The 17,622-nt window shown below is 38.7% G+C and overlaps 1 long non-coding RNA gene across 1 annotated transcript in view; it reads right to left on the bottom strand.

Annotated features, from left to right (window-relative positions):
* Positions 1 to 7,161, bottom strand: part of LOC309624428 — a 599,716-nt gene extending 592,555 nt beyond the window's left edge. The window contains exon 1 of the long non-coding RNA XR_014241912.1: positions 6,585 to 7,161. This is a non-coding gene — a long non-coding RNA (uncharacterized lncRNA). The remainder of the gene's footprint in view (positions 1 to 6,584) is intronic.
* Positions 7,162 to 17,622: the final 10,461 nt, after the last annotated feature.

Raw genomic sequence — 17,622 nt, forward strand, 5'->3', positions numbered from 1 at the left:
TTGCAATTCTGGAATCCTGGGGTTATTACAGCTTTAGGAAAAGCTAAATTGAGAGAGATTGAGACCACTCAATCATTGTTTTGAGGATAAAATGATTTTCTGCCAGAACTGATACAGAGCCAGTAAAATATACAAGCGATGATGCACCTGAGTCAGCCTTTGAAGCCATAAATCAGATGATATCACTTCCATGTGCAAATCCTTATAAGGTTTCCCAGCCAGCCGAGATCAAAGTCCTCCAGGATCTCGCCCCTGTCCCCCTCTCCCTAGTTTCCTTCCCTCCACACCCTCTCCCTCTCCCAGGTTTCCATCTGGTTGCCTCCTGCACTTCATTCAGGTTTCTACTTACTTTTCCTCGTCTCTCTCACCTTACCTGAAATTATATTTTATGTTCATATGTTTACTTGTTTGCTTTCTCTCCCCCCAGCACACTCCATGAGGTCTAGCCTTCATCCTGTTTACTACAGTAACCTCAGCACCTAATAAATATGTGTTGACAACATTCACTTGCCTTCTAATGCCCTTGCCCATCTCCACAGCAGCAAAGATCAGCCACATTTTAACTCAATACCCAAAAGCTGGAAGGTAAAAATCAAACCTTTCCCTCTCAATCTTGCTTATTCGGCTCCTTCCTCTTTCTGTTAGTGGCAGCACTCACAGTCTCCCTTTAGAACCTGCCAGATGATATCTTCAAATTGTTGCCATTTTTCCACAGCAAAAGAACTACTCTGTTGAAACACTGAAGAGCTAGACTGCATTTGCATAGCTTACCCGCCACCCCACCGCACACACACATACACAAAATTTGCAAACACGGTAGAAACTTATGGAAAACACCTACCCAGGGGTGCAGGATTAAGCAGCAGGAGACACAAGAAAATATACCACAATCACATACATTACTTTACAACTGAAAAACAAGGATTGTCAGTCATTCTACGACAGATAAAATGAAAATCTCACTGCCATTAAAGAAATAATTATTACCAAGCCACCCATATCTGTTTTTAAATCCGGTCCAACTCCAGAAATAGCCACAGATGTGATCAACAGAACCCTTCATGACCAGACTGGCAGTAAAGGGAATGTGGTCGTTTCAAGAACTTACACACCCAAACCCCAAACATGTTATAACAGCCACTGATAACTGCAGTCACCAAACCCTGCTTTTATCTTCAAAGAAACTTGTATCACCCACAAAAACTGACCTAGATTATAAATCGTGGATAGTTGTAAAGATAAAATTTTTTAAGGTTTTGATGTCTTTAGTTTCCAGTTTCCCAGACATCACGGGCTTTTTCCAGAAAACTTAGTGCCTCTCTCTTTGTGTGCCCCCTGGTGCGGACTAAGGGGTGGCCAGCACCAGGGTGAGGTATCTGCCTCCTGGTGTCCATGACCTTGACTCTCTTCATGCTGCTCACCACTGGCTCCAGTTGTGGCTGCCAAGAAAATGCCAAGAGATGGAGGACGCGAAGCAAATGCAGGCCACACACCAGCTTCAAAGACGGTTCACCACTGCCATTTACTTGGATTCTCCTAAAGCAAAAGTTCTTGTCCCATTACCCTGAGCTACTCATCTTCCTTTCTGAGACAAAAGCCCAAAAGGCATTTGGGAAGTGACTTGTCAGATGATATCACCAACAATGGAAGATAAAGCAGACTCAAAGGGGGAAAAAATTGTGTTTACTCAATTTATATCAGTGATACGGCTATCTCAAAGTTGCTCTGAAAGAGGAGTCAGCCACAAAGCAGTATAACAACAAACACAGCTACTCAGAGTCACTCATCAGGCCGAGAGCGTCCTCCTTCTGGAGTGCCTCTCCATCCAGCTGGGAGAACTCATTCCACTACCCCGGTTCTCACTAAACGCTCTACCCGCAGGACCACACACATTGCCTCGCCAAGGCAAAGGGGCAGGGAAATGATACAGGCTTCACTCTTGCCCTTGACCCACGCAGCTAATCCAAAGGAACAGAAAAATCCCTCATTTGAGACGTTCACCACATGGAGTAGGCCCCTGCTGGGAGTGAGTAAGAACTCTGGTCGCCTGTCCCCACATTCCCTTCCGGAAAGATCATCACACCGGCCAGGCAGAGAACAGCACGGCTGCCCAAACATGCTTTCTCTTTCACCCCTCAACCCTTCTTCCTTCGGTTGTCCATGGCAACCTGAGTTTCCCGAGAATTCCAAAGTGACTATGAGAAGTTGTCTGTACTCTCTCAATCTGCTGAAGACATTTAAAATAAGGTGTTACAGTGAATTAGGGAGTTGAAAAAAAAAAATTCTTTGGAGTGTATGGCAAATTGACCCAAGCCATTTTGACCGTGCCCAGTTCTTAGATTCTTTCTGGTAGATAATGTTAGTTGCTAAAAATGTTGGATGTACACATGTATTAGCTACTATTCCCCAACCTCTCTACCAGGTTAGAAGGAAATCAAATCCTGTGCCCAATTCTGCCATCATGTTGACTAACCTCATTAGCAAGCAAGAACAAAGGAGTTGATTCAAACTTCTCTGTTAGCTCCAAGTCCTAGTTCTCTGTCCTTGTTGGTGTCGAACCATCCACTTCCATGACAGGTTTCTGTGAGCTGGACAGAACATTCCAAAGGCAGGGCTCTAGTACTCTGACATTGGTATTAACCAACCAGAAATCCTCCTCAATAACAGCTCGTCATAGGATTGTTTAAAGATTAAGCCTCAGCACTATCCTACAGAATAGTCTATAGAACTCACTAACTCTAAGAATGTGTTTATGCAAAAGTGGAAAGTGTCTTTTAAAATATTTTAGCCCTCTTGCACCAAACTGATCTCCCTGTGCTATGCGGCTGCTTCCCACTAGCTATCGGTTTTACATTTGGTAGTGTATATATGTCCACGCCACTCTCTCACTTCGTCCCAGCTTACCCTTCCGCCTCCCCATGTCCTCAAGTCCGTTCTCTGGTAGGTCTACGTCTTTATTCCCGTCCTGCCCCTAGGTTCTTCATGACCTTTTTTTTTTTTTTTTTTTAAGATTCCATATATTTGTGTAGAGATACGGGGATATATGTATACATATGGCTGATTCACTTTGTTACAAAGCAGAAACTAACACACCATTGTAAAGCAATTATACTCCAATAAAGATGTTAAATAAATAAATAAATTTAAATATATATATATATTTTAGCCACTCTATATGTCTTCATGACCTTCAATTTTATCAATGCAAGTCCATGTCTAGTATCCATTATGCTAACAAACCAAAAATTTCACCAAATAAAAAAATACATCTGACATTCACCATCTGGTGTTGATCAATGCAGGGACAGCTGAAGCACCTGTGTTAGCCAACTCTGGAGAGTGGCTTCTCTGATATAATGCCTGCTGTCCACCCTTCGGCTGGGGATTCTCCATTAGGGCACCTGACTACTCCAAGAGTAGACGCTCTAGCTAACCAGAAACTATATAATATCACACTGTTCTAGGCTGCAGTATTTGGAATTAAGTTGCCCATATCATAACTGGATGGGGAAGAATAGAGTTTTAATAATGAATAATGAATCAGAATTATTTTCAAAGCTAATTCAACCCTCATCCTCAGTCAGCTGGCAGACAAGAAAGAAGGCAATGCAGAAGCTCAGAGACCTCTGTCAATGGGCCAAAAAGTAGAGCCCTCTAATACTCTATGTGAAAGGCCTCTCACTGCTGGAGAGTGAGGTCAGAGCGACAGAGTGGTGCGTGTGTGTGTGCAGGGGTGTGTGCGTGCATGCTGTGTGCGTGTACCCTGCCCAATGAGGTAAATATTTTCTTTTCATTTTTATTGTGGTTTGTTGGTTTGTTCCCTGTCTGGATTGAGTTTAACGTTCAATCTCAATTCCACCCTTGAGTGGAAGAATCCTTCCTGGAAGAGGAAACCAGAAATAAGGCAAAATCTTTGAGGTTAAATACCAAGAGACTCTAGTGCTTAGAATTGTAGATACTTCCACTTAAAGCTGCTTCATCCTTTGAGTTTCAAAGGCAGAAAAGAGAAATTCAACAGGACTAACAACTGTTTATGAACATACTATTAAGCTGATACTTAATTCTAAGATCATTGAAAAGGAATTGTTTGGAAATGTTTACAGTATGTAATTTGATTAATGATGATTGTTTTCATCAACAGTTTTTCCTATAGAAGTCTTTGGATTGCGAACACATTCTTTGGTCCCTCAAAATTGTGCCAAATATAATCTTAGCTTTGAATTTGAGAAGTTGTCTTACCGAAGAAGGAATTTATTTGCTTTATTGTTCCTGGAGGCAAAACTTAACTCAGCAGGTAGAGATAACCTGAGAGAACCTTTCTCACCATTAGAGCTGTCCCACAACGGAATGAAATTTTTTAAAGAAAATTATATTCGGGTCACTACAGGTAAGTTGGTGTGGATTCTTTCTTTTCCTACATTTCCAGATGCTTTTCTTGCATTCTCCTTTTCTTCCTTGCCTAATGACACTCTTCCACCACCATCTCCAAACACAAATTCATGAACACAAGCCCTTACACAAGCAAGCACACATCATCCTGAACACATATGCATCTTGATTTCTTCTGAGATATGATTTCAAAAAAGCCTTTTGCTAACAAATTAAGCATATAGCATAAAGAGCAGGAAGAAATAAAGCACAGGAACATAGGAAGAGATCTATTTGTGAAATATAATTGGTCTGTAAGCTAAAGAAAGGCATTTTTCTAGCTCCAGTTGGGGCCTCAATGCCTCTTAAATTCTATTTCTTAATACCGCCAAGATTATCATTTCTAACTGAGATATACTTTGCCTACACAAATCCTGTTCTTACTCCTACCCCCAAAGATTCTCTCTGAACTGTGAATACTCTACAACTATCTTCTTTGTCTCCCTTGAAACTCACGATTACTGGACTCCAGGAGTACCTTGTCATGCTTATTGCCTGCAGTACATGTACTGGAGCAGGTTTGGGCTGATTATATCTTTTATGATACTTCGGTTGTTTCGCCTACTGCTCCGAGCTGGGGCTATGTAGCCTTGATGGCGTCCTGCCTCAGGTCTGTCCAACCACCAGGTCTCCCCTTATTGTGAAGCCCAATTTCCCTTTTGGGATGCCCACTAAGTACCTTTTTTTCCATTAGAGGGTGCTCCCAACTCTTAGCTCACTCAAAAACTGGAGATCATAGACATATCTTGAAGCCACTTACTTAAGCCTTGCCTGACCCAGGGTGGTAACTGTTAACTTCCTCAGGTTCTCTTTTGGTGACTTAATCCTTGACAACTCTCAAGGAAATGGTTTACCAAACTTTTATTTCTATGATGTCAGAATACTTAATTATGTATTAAGAGAAAGACGCATACTTTTCCCCTAAGGGAAGAAAGAAATTTCATTACTTCACTGAAAGATACCTTCCAACGAAGCATAATTAAATAATAAAAAGCACAGCCCCTGTCTACCTAAGAAGCTTTAAGGGCAGGTAGAACAAAATCAACGCTAAAAATCCAATATGTGTGTTTAAAAACAGTGACGTCCTGAGAAACATTTAGAATGTGTGACCCCCGAGCTTGTGCAAAATTGTTGTAGAGCAATTGGGAAATCAAATAAAAAGGCCCTTCCTAGGGGGTCTGATACAAACCTGAGTTCCCATGACGCACACTGGAAAGTATTCCTAGGAAAAGAGACATGAAAAGTGAAGATCAAGAACACAATCAGCCTAATGGGACTATCTCAAACTAAACTAGTTTTTGGAAAGGAAAGTTAGAACAATTGTTGCTGTTGGGGAAAATTTTAGCCCTCCTTACTGCTGAAAGATATAAAGAAAAGAAAGAAAACGCTGAGACTAATGAGATTGAGAAAGCTGGAGAGCAAACAAAACAGAAGACCTGGAAGAAGCTGGTTAGACATACACATCAACCACAATGGCACCCAACCAGCAGTCTGAAGCAGCAAAGATTTCTCAGAAAAATCTAATGTCACATGCATCATTCCTCTTCATCTCTCTCTCCATTTATCAGGGTTTTCATGGAGCAGTATGTGGTACAAATGAAACTTCAGTTCCACAATAGACCATTCCTGCATATTGAAGTATGTTTTCTAATTAATATTTTTATATTGCTATGTTTATTCTACTTTTTGAATTGATTCCTTTTAGGTATAAATTCTCTTCCTTCTCCCCTCTGACGTTTTGGTAGTGATATTCATGATACAATAAATTCAAGTAATATTTAAAGATGTCTCTCCAGTGAATTTTTTGGTACTTACTCAGGGGAACACAAAAATAAATTTGGCAGTTCTTCATTCAAGTTATTTACATTCTAACATATAAAAGCATTATAAAATAAACTGAAGTAATAAATATAATATACAATAAATTCAAAATACATATATTTATACAAAGTACAATCAATTTAAGTAATAAATACAATATACAAAAAATAATGCAATATAAAACAAATAAATATTACACAATAAACACAATAAATAAATGGATATACCAACAATATACAATAAATTCAAGTAATAAATACAATATACAATACATTCAAATAATTCAAGTAATTTACATGCTAGCATATACAATGAAGAACAAATGTAATACCCACCATAAGCGATGTAAGAATTAAGTTTCCCATTTCTCTCTTCCCTGACTCTAAATAGAAAACTCAGTATTTCTGGTCTTTGGTGACCTTATCTGTAAAATGAGAAAGAAATATTGGTCTGCATTATCTCTAAGGTTTCTGTAACTAAATACAGTTCTACAAATATTTGATGTTTGAGAAGGAAAAGTGAGAGAGTGCAAACACTGCTGTTGGTCTACTCAATACCAGGGCTCCTTCTTCCTTACTAAGAGAACTCCAATTTTATTAGGGACAGCAGTATGCATGTGCTAAAGGTGGCCATGTGAGATCTAGACAATGAGATATAAACAAATTGACGAGTGGAGTTTTAGGGAAAGTCTTTTAAGATAGTGAGATTTGGCTGACATTCCCCTTGGGCCCTTTACACTTTATCCATATGCCTGGAACATGCATGTGAATCTGAAGGTGCAGCAGCCATCTTGTGACCATGAGCTGGCAAACAAGAGATCAATATCTTACATTTTTGGAGAGAGGAATAGAATCAGCCTGAGTGCCTATGGCATCCCTGGATTATCGTCCCCCAGATTTATTGTGTGTGTGTGTGTGTGTGTGTGTGTGTGTGTGTGTGTATGTGTGTGTAAAACACAAATAAATTTCTATTTATCTAAGCCACTGCCAGTTGTAACTCCTAACAGAAACTCAATTCTAAGTGATACAGAGAGTGAAGGAAGATAGAATCACACCCATATAATTATCATTATATTATATTTAAAATGAAACTCAGATGTCTTCATCCAAAGGGGCTTAATTGTCTTTGGAAACAGGGATTAGATAAGAAAACATGAAGAGGAAAATTTCCTCGCTATCCAAAAAAAAGTAACTGTATAATGAAGCACTTGTCAAGCACCCTTACTTTTGAAACCTGAATAATATCTAACACCACCCCTCATTTCAATCACAAATGACTCGTCATCAAGTGGGGCCTGACTTGGGATTTCAATTATGCCAACAGCCACCATCTCCAGCAGGTCATTCCTTTGGGATTAGAGCTTCTGCTTCCAGTGGAACTTGTGCTCACTGTGACTGGTCAGCAAGTGGTGGCCCCGTGTGGAGATGAAGTTTAGGAGGAGCACAAAGTGGAGGTGGGTTTAACATTATGAAAGACAGGAAGGAACCCCTGCAGATACCTAGACCTCAAATTCTGAATTGTATTGTTGTCCCCCCAAAAAATCAGCAGAACAGTCAAAAAGCTGATTAAAAAAAAAAAAAATTAAATAATGAATGTTCCCTTAGGAAATCCTATAAGCTTTATTCAGGTGTCGGGTATAACCACACGGAAAGCTTTCATCCTCGTTTCCTTTCCCCTAGTGAAAATTAGAGCATCTTGGGGATATCAACCATGTCTTATTTCACCCTTCCTTCCCGCATGCACGCTCATGTGCATACACACACGCGTGCACACACACACACACAAACACGTCCCTTCCCCAAATGGGAATTTGAGCACTTTGAAGAAAACATTTTTTTTAATTTATCTTTTTACCTCTATTTCCTATAGTGCTTAGCTGAATAAATGTATATAAAGCTTTTGAAAATATCTGTGGAGATGACTGAGCCAAACTGCCTAGGTCCAAATCTCAGTTCCACTCTTAGTAGCTGTGTGACCTAGCCAAGTTAATTAACTTCCTGTGCCTCAGACTTCTGATCTGTAAAATGGGGATATAATGGTTCCTGCCTCAATGTTGTGAGAATTAAATGAGTTGGGCAAGTCACTTAATCTTTCTGTGTCTCAAAGGCTCCAGGTTGTTAGTGGATTAAATAATTGTATACATCTGATGTACTTAGAACAGTATTAGGCAAAGAACAAGTGCTCATCAAATGCTTGCTATAATTACCAAGACAATTTAGGGACAAATTGAAAAACTGTTTAAAAAACTGCTGAGCTTGCTACAACGTTCTTTTTCTGTAATTACAAGAATTTATCCTTTAACAAGAGAGTACATATAGTATGTAATATTGCTTGTATATGTTTTCATAATGCCCTGTTTCTAAGCTCCATATTGGATTTTCCTTCCTGTAATGGCTGCCTTTGAAAGATTTTTCACCCTCCCATTCCTGGCTGAACACTGTTTCAGTTTCTTTATTCCAAAGCACCACTGACCAAATTGTGTGCAGCAAACTTTTACTAAATTTTAGGGCGTTATGGACAGAGATTACAATACAGTTTGAAATTGTATATACAATACAGTATGAAAACTTAAAACTAAATATTAGACTCACTGTTTAAAAAAAAACCACTAGCCATTTCCTGCAATAAGTAATTTTTCTCTGGCTTGTTCCTCTCTCAACCACTCCATACCATCTCCTCAGCCTCTCTACCTTCCAAATACCCTTCTCTCCTTGCCTTTCTAGCTGCCGACTTCTAACGCCTCAGTTCTGTTCATTTCTTACCCTGTCTACAGGGTAGACATTTTAGTCCTCAATTGTCTACCTCAAGCTAAATTGCAAGCTTAGGTTTGTATATTCAAAATTTCTAAAGTCATCTTCCTTCAACCCTGTTCCAGCTCAAAGAACAGGCAGGTGCTTTGAAATTTGAAATTATGAAGTTAGATTCCCTCCCTACTAGTCTCTTTCACTAGAGGCTCCTGTGCATCATGAGTTCTTTTTTCCTCTTTCTGCCTCCTATTCTTAAATAAGACACACTCAATACATCAAACCTTATAACTGCTCTGTAGGTAGCAGACACTGTTTAGTATTGGAGGAACAGAAAGAAAAATACACAGTACCTCCCTTGAGAAGCTCAAAGAGTAGCTGAAGACACGGATGTTGACACGTAACTAAAACACTGTGATCACTGCCACAAGAAAATTGTGTATAAAGTGTTATGGGAATAAAGCTAAGTTCTATCAAATATGACCTTCAAAAACTTAAATATGCCTTCGGCACAGAGGTAGCTACAACGCGCCTGCACAAATGCCTTCTGGCATACAACTGAATCTATGCAATTCTTCTCCCACCGGATCGTGCTAAGCCTCACAATATAAATATTGTTAAAAGTAGGAAGTAACATTTTCACTTCTGCTGTGGGATTTCCTCCAGGTTTCACTAAAGCGATAACGTCAGTGGGTTCTCCTGACACTCTTTCTTATACCAAACCAGTGATGTATCTATCCTCTACAGTAGTTCATACAGAGATAGCCCAGCACCACAGGCTAACATCCACCAACTATGCTGCTCCCACCCTGCTTTTATCACTTACACAGCCAGCTTGATAAACACTGATTCAGCAATCCTTGGTACCCTGGTAGGGAAAGGGCCATCACCCTCAGTATTTCTCAAGAGAATTGTCTGGTGGTTAGAATGCGACCGTGAGTCACAGAGATGCTAATCCTAGCCCAGGCCCTGACTCATTCTGTGGCCCTTGCCCTACACTCTCCACCCCTGGGTTTCCCAAGATACTGGGATACACTCCTGTATTTACCTGTCACAAGTAAATGAGCTATATTCAGAGATTATTTGCAAGGCAGCTAAAGTTGTGGGATTTGTGGGACCTTAAGTGGTAGAGACTATGTGACACAGGTTCAGAAACATAAAATAGTTGTTCATAACAGTTTTCAACGCTCAAAACATCTAGCAGAGAAAGAATTCAAATTTAGAAATTAGGCAAATATTACCAAAGTATACAAGGAGCAAGTCCAGCTGGTCACCTTTATCTCCTGCTTTTCAGGGATGTTTGTGCTGAAGCCCAGAAAGTTAAAAGACCTGTCCAAGAAGGCACAGCTCTGAAGTGCCCAGCTCAGCGGGATCCAATAGAAATATAATGCAAGCCACAAATGTGAACCACATGTATAATTTTAAATTTTCCAGTAAAAAAAAAAACAGGTGAAATTAACTTTAAAGATAGATTTTATTTAACCTAACATATTGTAAATAATATTATTTCAATATACACTTTTTAAAAATTATTAACTAAGGACCACATAACTTCTTTAAGCCTGTCAGAGCCCTATTCTGACCTATTCTTTTATTCCCTTATGACCCTTTTAAAAAAGAATTGCATCCTTTTACGTAACTCCTCTCCCCCATCCCATTCTGAGGCTTCTTCACTCTGATTAAATTCCTCTGAAAAATTCATTTTCTGTTTATCTGGGATCCCTGAGTATGTGTAGGGGGATTATTAGTAGGGATTCTCTTATTATTTAGCTATTCTCTTTAATTCCTAAAATTTCAGCCTGTCTGAAAGCATTCCCAACAGAAACGAGCCACAGAACCAGCTTCTGCTTCTTCCATCATCAGTTGGTGACCTCATGGGGAAAACAAAGAATTGTTATTTTCATTCCTTCCAGAAGGTTGATCGAACTATGTTAACAGGTTCATTCTCAACAATACCATGCCTTAAAATGATGTCTCCTTGGATTCTTAAACAGAATGAGGCATGATTCTAAGTTTAGTGATTTCCAGAGATGAATATTTCAACAGAGTGGTATTACAAGAACCTAGATGTCCACAGAAAATTAGGTGGTAAATGGATAAGACTTGGGGATCATGTTCCTTTCTCTCTGCTCTACAAGACAGACCACATTCCAAGAACTGCCAGGTTCACCACGGACAGTTGCTAGGGTTGTAATGGCCCAAGTAAGCTATTCAATGTGCAACTGGGTTGTATTTCAAATTTCTTTTGATACCTTTTTTTTTTTTCCCGCAAACAGCAGAATGTAACTAAAATAGGCCCTAGACAAAACTGTGAAATCTGTAGGCCTGGATTCCATGCCACCAGAATTCATTTTCCCACTTACAAATCCACTGTCTGATCTGTATTACACATAAGATGCTGAAATCCAGCTGAAGGTCAACAAGTTCATGGCAATAAGAAAAGGGTAATTTCAGGGAAGTCTTTCAAAGAATGAAAAGGCAGGACAATATGGGTCTCAGAGAAGAAACTGAAACCATGCCCCAAAGGGTTAAAAAAAAGCCCATCCTGAAACCATGTTTCATAGAGTTAACAGAAACTGATGACTAACAGAAATTCCTGAGTTTGTCTTACAGACAAGCAGGTAAGGGAACAGCTTGTTAAAAACCTTTCTGCTTGTAACCTGCCTTCACTGACCAAGCTTGCCTTAATTATGACTCCTTAACCACCCCTATAGATAACACCTCTGACTCTGGGTCACTATAGTAACAGGGGTCTTAAGTTGTGTTCCAGAATCTTGGAGTCAGCTTCTGCCGAGTTCAAGCCAGCTAACACTGGTTGGGACCACCGTCCCTAAAACTGGGCCTGAGCAGATGTCCAATGAATGATCTTTTGATACCAGAGAGCCAAAAACTCCACCCTCAGAACATGCTAAGATCCTCCATTTTTGAACATGCATCCCATGAAGAAGCATGCAACTCAGATACACCTGCACAGAACACCAATTGCCTCACCTTTTCTCTACCTCCAATCACCTTTCCCCATGCCTAAGACCACCCTGCTTCTTTATCCCATAAATATCTCAAGACCCTTGCCTTTGGGGAGGCAGATCTGAGATTTGTTCTACCATCTCCTCACTTGGTTGCTTCATGAATAAACCCTTTCTCTGCTGCCTCAGTGTCTCAGCATTTTACTTGCTGTGCATCAGCCAAACAAACCTGGTTTGGTAACAAAACTATCTCAATGGCTAACAAAATGTTTGTATGTGTGTGTTTGGAAAAGGAGGAGAATGTCTTAAAACATTTAAAACATTTTTTTTTAATCATGCTGAGACCTACCAGCTCTGCAAAACAGACTGCAGGATGCCAGAAAAGAGGCTACTATGGGCTATTAGAAAGATATACTGGATGGAGGACACCTGGATTCTCCTCACAGTTCTGTCTTTAAGGGGTTGTATGATTTAGATCATGTAGCTGATCTTCATTTGCAGAATTTAATCACCTTTTAAGTTCCCTCAATGTTCTATAATGTAAAATTTATGAATAGAAGCACAGAGATGCCTTGTAAAAAGAAAAGCTTATGAGACAGAGTTGGGAAGATTGGCAGGAAATAAACTAGATGTTGTTATCACCCTCCCACTTATTTCCAACCACAACACCTCCTTCCAGAGAGCAAATTTTCTCTTCTGGCACCCAGCTAGGTCTTGGCAAAGTTTAGGGAAAAAAATATCCTGCCCCCTCAATTCACATCCAGCCACATTTGCTATCACCAAGGAGATCCTGGAAACATAAAGGTAACACAACCAGGAAGAGTAGGAGGCAGGGCTAGACAGGGAAGTCCATGCTAACACAACACAAAGTATTTGTTACTACTGCCTCCTCCCACCCTCTTCCGGGTACTTCATGCCCAACTCTTTTTATTTACAGAGTTGTTATGAAAGCACCAAATATTGGACATAAAATATAAATTTGAGTTTTATTGTTCATAAAATTTAAATTTCACAATTTTTAAGTCTATAAGCTATATTGAATGAAATAACCACTAACCAGTCAGGATGAAATCTACTTTTTGGTTATCAGCATTAGTTCCCAAGATAAATTCACCCAGCTCTGGTCCTTTGAGAGAGAAAGTCCTCCTTAATCCTTGAGGTCCCAAAGCAACAACATAAAGCAATAGAACATCAAATAGTATCTGTATGAGAAGCCCAAAACATCATATGATTAAAATTTGTTTCTATTTGTTTGCTATCATGATATGAATTTCCCTTCTCTGTGGTGTTGCTGACTTCATCCCTAACATCTGTACTGTTTTGAAATACACTGTATGCCTAGTAATAGAAACTATGGAAAGGTTTCAAGGCAGCCTTGTTGTTTCATGAGATTTGTGGCCACAAAAGCTAAACATTTAATCTGGCAGGAACTCAAAGTCCAGGCCACCTCTAGTTTTTGAGCAAACTGTGTTCTAAAAGTATGTAGACTTGTGCTTTGAACCTCGATACGAATTGCAATAGAAACAGTGCTGTGAATGGTGGTTAGGTTCCTTGGCCAGCCTACAATGCCCATGTTAGCTGGACACTGTATGTTTATAATAAATGTGATTAGAAAGAATATTACTTTTAAAATTCTGTACAATGATTCAGGTTTGCGTATGTCCCTGCTTTCGATTGCTCCTTAGAATATTGTAATAAATCTTCATCCATTCAGGCTCAGGACATTAATCCAGTATAAACTATAATAAAGGATAGCTGATAAGTCTTTCATCTGATGTGGGAATAGAATATGTATTTTATTTGGGAAATATCCAAAATTCTTCAGATGTAGGTCTAATAAATCAATTAACCTGAATGATTTGGTTTGGTCTCAAGAACAAGATGCAATCATCAACCATATTAGTGATTTCCCCAGAAATTTCCTTCAGAAGGCAATAACAAAACAGGAGTTCTAGAAATTAGCAATTGTAGCATCGCCCTATATGTTGAGGTTACTGTTAAGAAAAGACACAGTTCATTTGAATCTAGAAATCTAGATATGTTTTATGTTTTCTTTTTTATAGTCTCATCACAGCTACTGTAAGACTACCTCAAGTCATTTAAACATCTACATTTTAAAGATGTAATAAGATAATCAATCCTATGAATTCCATGACCTAGAATACTAAGTTACCTAACCAGCTCCCTCACACTCAGTCAAAAGAGGACAGATTCATCTCACATGTTAACTCCCAATCCCTAACTACGTATATCTCTTTCTTAAGAGAGGGAGGAAATAGGAAGGATTTTCAAAGATAACAGATGGCTTAGGAGTATGAGTGTACCCAGTACACACACTTAAGTACAAACTGATCTTACAATTAAAGGAAAGGGATTAAAAAACTTTGACTGGGACTTCCCTGGTGGCACAGTGGTTAAGAATCCACCTGCCAATGCAGGGGACACGGGTTCAATCCCTGGCCCAGGAACATCCCACATGCTGCAGAGCAACTAAGCCCATGCGCCACAACTACTGAGCCCACGTGCCACAATGACTGAAGCCTGAGCACCCTAGAGCCCGTGCAGCACAACTACTGAGCCCACACACCACAACTACTAAAGCCCGTGCACTCTAGGGCCCGCATGCTGCAACTACTGAGCCTATGCGCTGTAACTACTGAAGCCCACACACCTAGAGCCCGTGCTCCACAACAAGAGAAGCCACCGCAATGAGAAGCCCGCGCACTGCAACGAAGAGTAGCCCCCACTCACTGCAACCAGAGAAAGGCTGTGTGCAGCAACGAAGACCCAATGCAGCCAAAAATAAATAAAATTAAAAAAAAAAAAACTTTGGTCCCCAGTAAAAAACTAAGTTTCCTTTTCTGTAATTAGTTTATAATTACGGAAAGAAAAAAGTTAATTTCTCTACCTCAAAACACAAAATATAAACATAGGGTTCTGTTATGCACTGTTCTGTAGGTAAGAGGGAGGAAATGAATAAAATAATCAATACTTTCAAACTTTTAAGGATTTCATTTACAGACGCTTTCCCCTTGGGTGATCATTATTCCAATATCAAAGAATCACTGTTTTATTATCATCTCCCTCCTTTGGATCTGAGTAAGAACATGTTACCATCCACTTTATCATTTTTTGTGATAAAGCTGCTTCTTATATTTCTAATTAACAATGATTCCTCTTCATATGCTTGAAGCCCTAGGCAATCAGATATAACAAATTTGGGGTTATTAACTTTATCTTGATTATATTTGCAAATGAGCCTTGAAAGTGAAGTTAAGAGTGGCCTAAATGAAAGAGTCCTCCTGCCAAAGATGTAGCAATACAGACAGAACTGAAAATCTGATATACTTCTAACTCCCAAAAATGAACAGGTTTAGCTTGCCACTGCAAATTCAAAATTCAATACCACAAAAAGAATAGTTGGAGACTTCAATATACCACTTTCAATAGTGGATAGAAAAAGTAGGCAGAGGAACAACATGGTAATATGAGACTTAAATAACACTGAAAAACAACTAGACATAACAGACATCTATAAAACACTCCACCAAACAATGGCAGAATATATACTCTTCTCAAATGCACCTGGAACATTCTCCAGGACAGAACACATGCTAGGCCATAAAACAAACTTTGATACATTTTAATGGATTGAAATCATCCAAAGTATGTGCTCCAACCATAATAGAATGAAATTAGAAATCAGTAACAAAAAGAAGTTTGGGAAACTCAAAAACATGTGGAAGATAAACAACATGCTCCTCAACAACCAATGGGTCAAAGAAGAAATTTTAAAATATTTTGAGATGAATAAAAAATGAAGATATAACATACTAAAATATATGGGATTCAGCTAAAAAAGTGCTTAGAGGGAAATTTATAGCTGTAAATGCCTATTTTTGTTTTAAAAAAAAGAAATATCTCAAATCAAAAGCAAAGCTTCAACCTTAGGACATCAAAAAAGAAGAGCAAATTAAACCTAAAGCAAGAAGGAAGAAAATGATAAAGATTAGCAGGGAAATAAATAAAATATATAATTAAATACAGAGAAAATCAATGAAACAAAAAATGGGTACTCTGAAAATCAATAAAACTGACAAAATGGTAACTAGATTGATACTCAAATTACTAGAAATAATACTCAAATTACTAGAATCAAAAATGAAAGAGGAGACATTACTAAAAACCTTACAGAAATAAAAAGGATTCTAAAGGAATACTCTGAACAACTGTATGCCAATAAATTAGATAATCTAGAAAAAATGGACAAATTCATAGGAAAACTAACTACAATACTGACTCAAGAAAAAATATACAATCTGAATAGATTTGTAACAAGAGATGGAATTAGAAATCAGAAAATTACCCACAAAGAAAAACCCAGGCCTAGGTGGTTCCACCAATAAGTTCTGCCAAACATTTAACAAAGAATTAATACCAATTCTTCACAAACTCTTCACAAAATAGAAAAGGAACGAACACTCCCCAACTCTTTTTATGAGGACAGTATAACCCTGAATGACAAAACCAGGCAAAGACATCACAAGAAAAGAAGACTACAGACCAATATCTCTTATAAATATGGATGCAAAAATCCCCAACAAAATAGCAAACTGAATCCAGCTACATATGACTAAGTGAGGTTTATCCCAGGAATCCAAGGTTGGATAAACATCTGAAAATCAATTAATGTAATTAACTGATTACATATCAGTTGAATTAAGAAACAAAACCCCATGATCTTTTCAATAAAGCAGAAAAAGCATTAAAGCATTAAAATTTGTTTCTATTTGTTTGTTATCATGATATGAATTTCCCCTCTCTGTGGTGTTGCTGACTTCATCCCTAACATCTGTACTGTTTTGAAATACACTGTATGCCTAGTAATAGAAACTATGGAAAGGTTTCAAGGCAAACGATAACGATAACGATTATTATAAAATCATTTTAATGATTAAAAGAAAAAAATCCAACTGAGAATAGAAGCGAACTTCTCCAACCTAAGGAAGGGCATCTATGAAAAACCCACAGCTAGCATCATACTTAATGATAAAGGACTGGACGCTTTTCCCCTAATATCAGGAACAAGGCAAGGACATTACCAAGAAAGTGAAAATACGAATTCCCTGGCAGTCCAGTGGTTAGGACTCCTCATGCTCACTGCCAAGGGCCCGGGTTCAAATCCTGGAACTAAGGCCCCACAAGCCATGCAGGATGACCAAAAAAAATAAAATAAAGTGAAAATACAAACCATGGAATGGAAGAAAATTTTTGAAAATTATTTATCTGACAAAAGACTTGTAGAGAACGCTTACAACTTAACGACAGAAGACAAATAACCCAATTTTAGAATGTGCAAAGGATCTGAACAGACATTTTCTTAAAACTGTATATGAGTTGCCAATAAGCACATAAAAAATGCTCCACATCATTAGTCATTAGGGAAATGCAAATCAAAATCACAATGATATACTACTTCACACCTACTAGGGTGGCTAGAATCAAAAAGTCTGACAAAAACAAGAACTGGCAAAGAGGTAGAGAAACCAGAACCTCCATATTTGTATGAGAACACGGGAAGGGAAGCTGTGGCAGCCACTCTGCATAACAGCTTGGCAGTTCCTCAAATGGTTAAATGGTTAAACATAAAGTTACCATTTGAC

This window comes from Balaenoptera borealis (assembly GCF_965194805.1).
Source record: "Balaenoptera borealis genome assembly, chromosome: 2".
Taxonomy (NCBI): domain Eukaryota; kingdom Metazoa; phylum Chordata; class Mammalia; order Artiodactyla; family Balaenopteridae; genus Balaenoptera; species Balaenoptera borealis.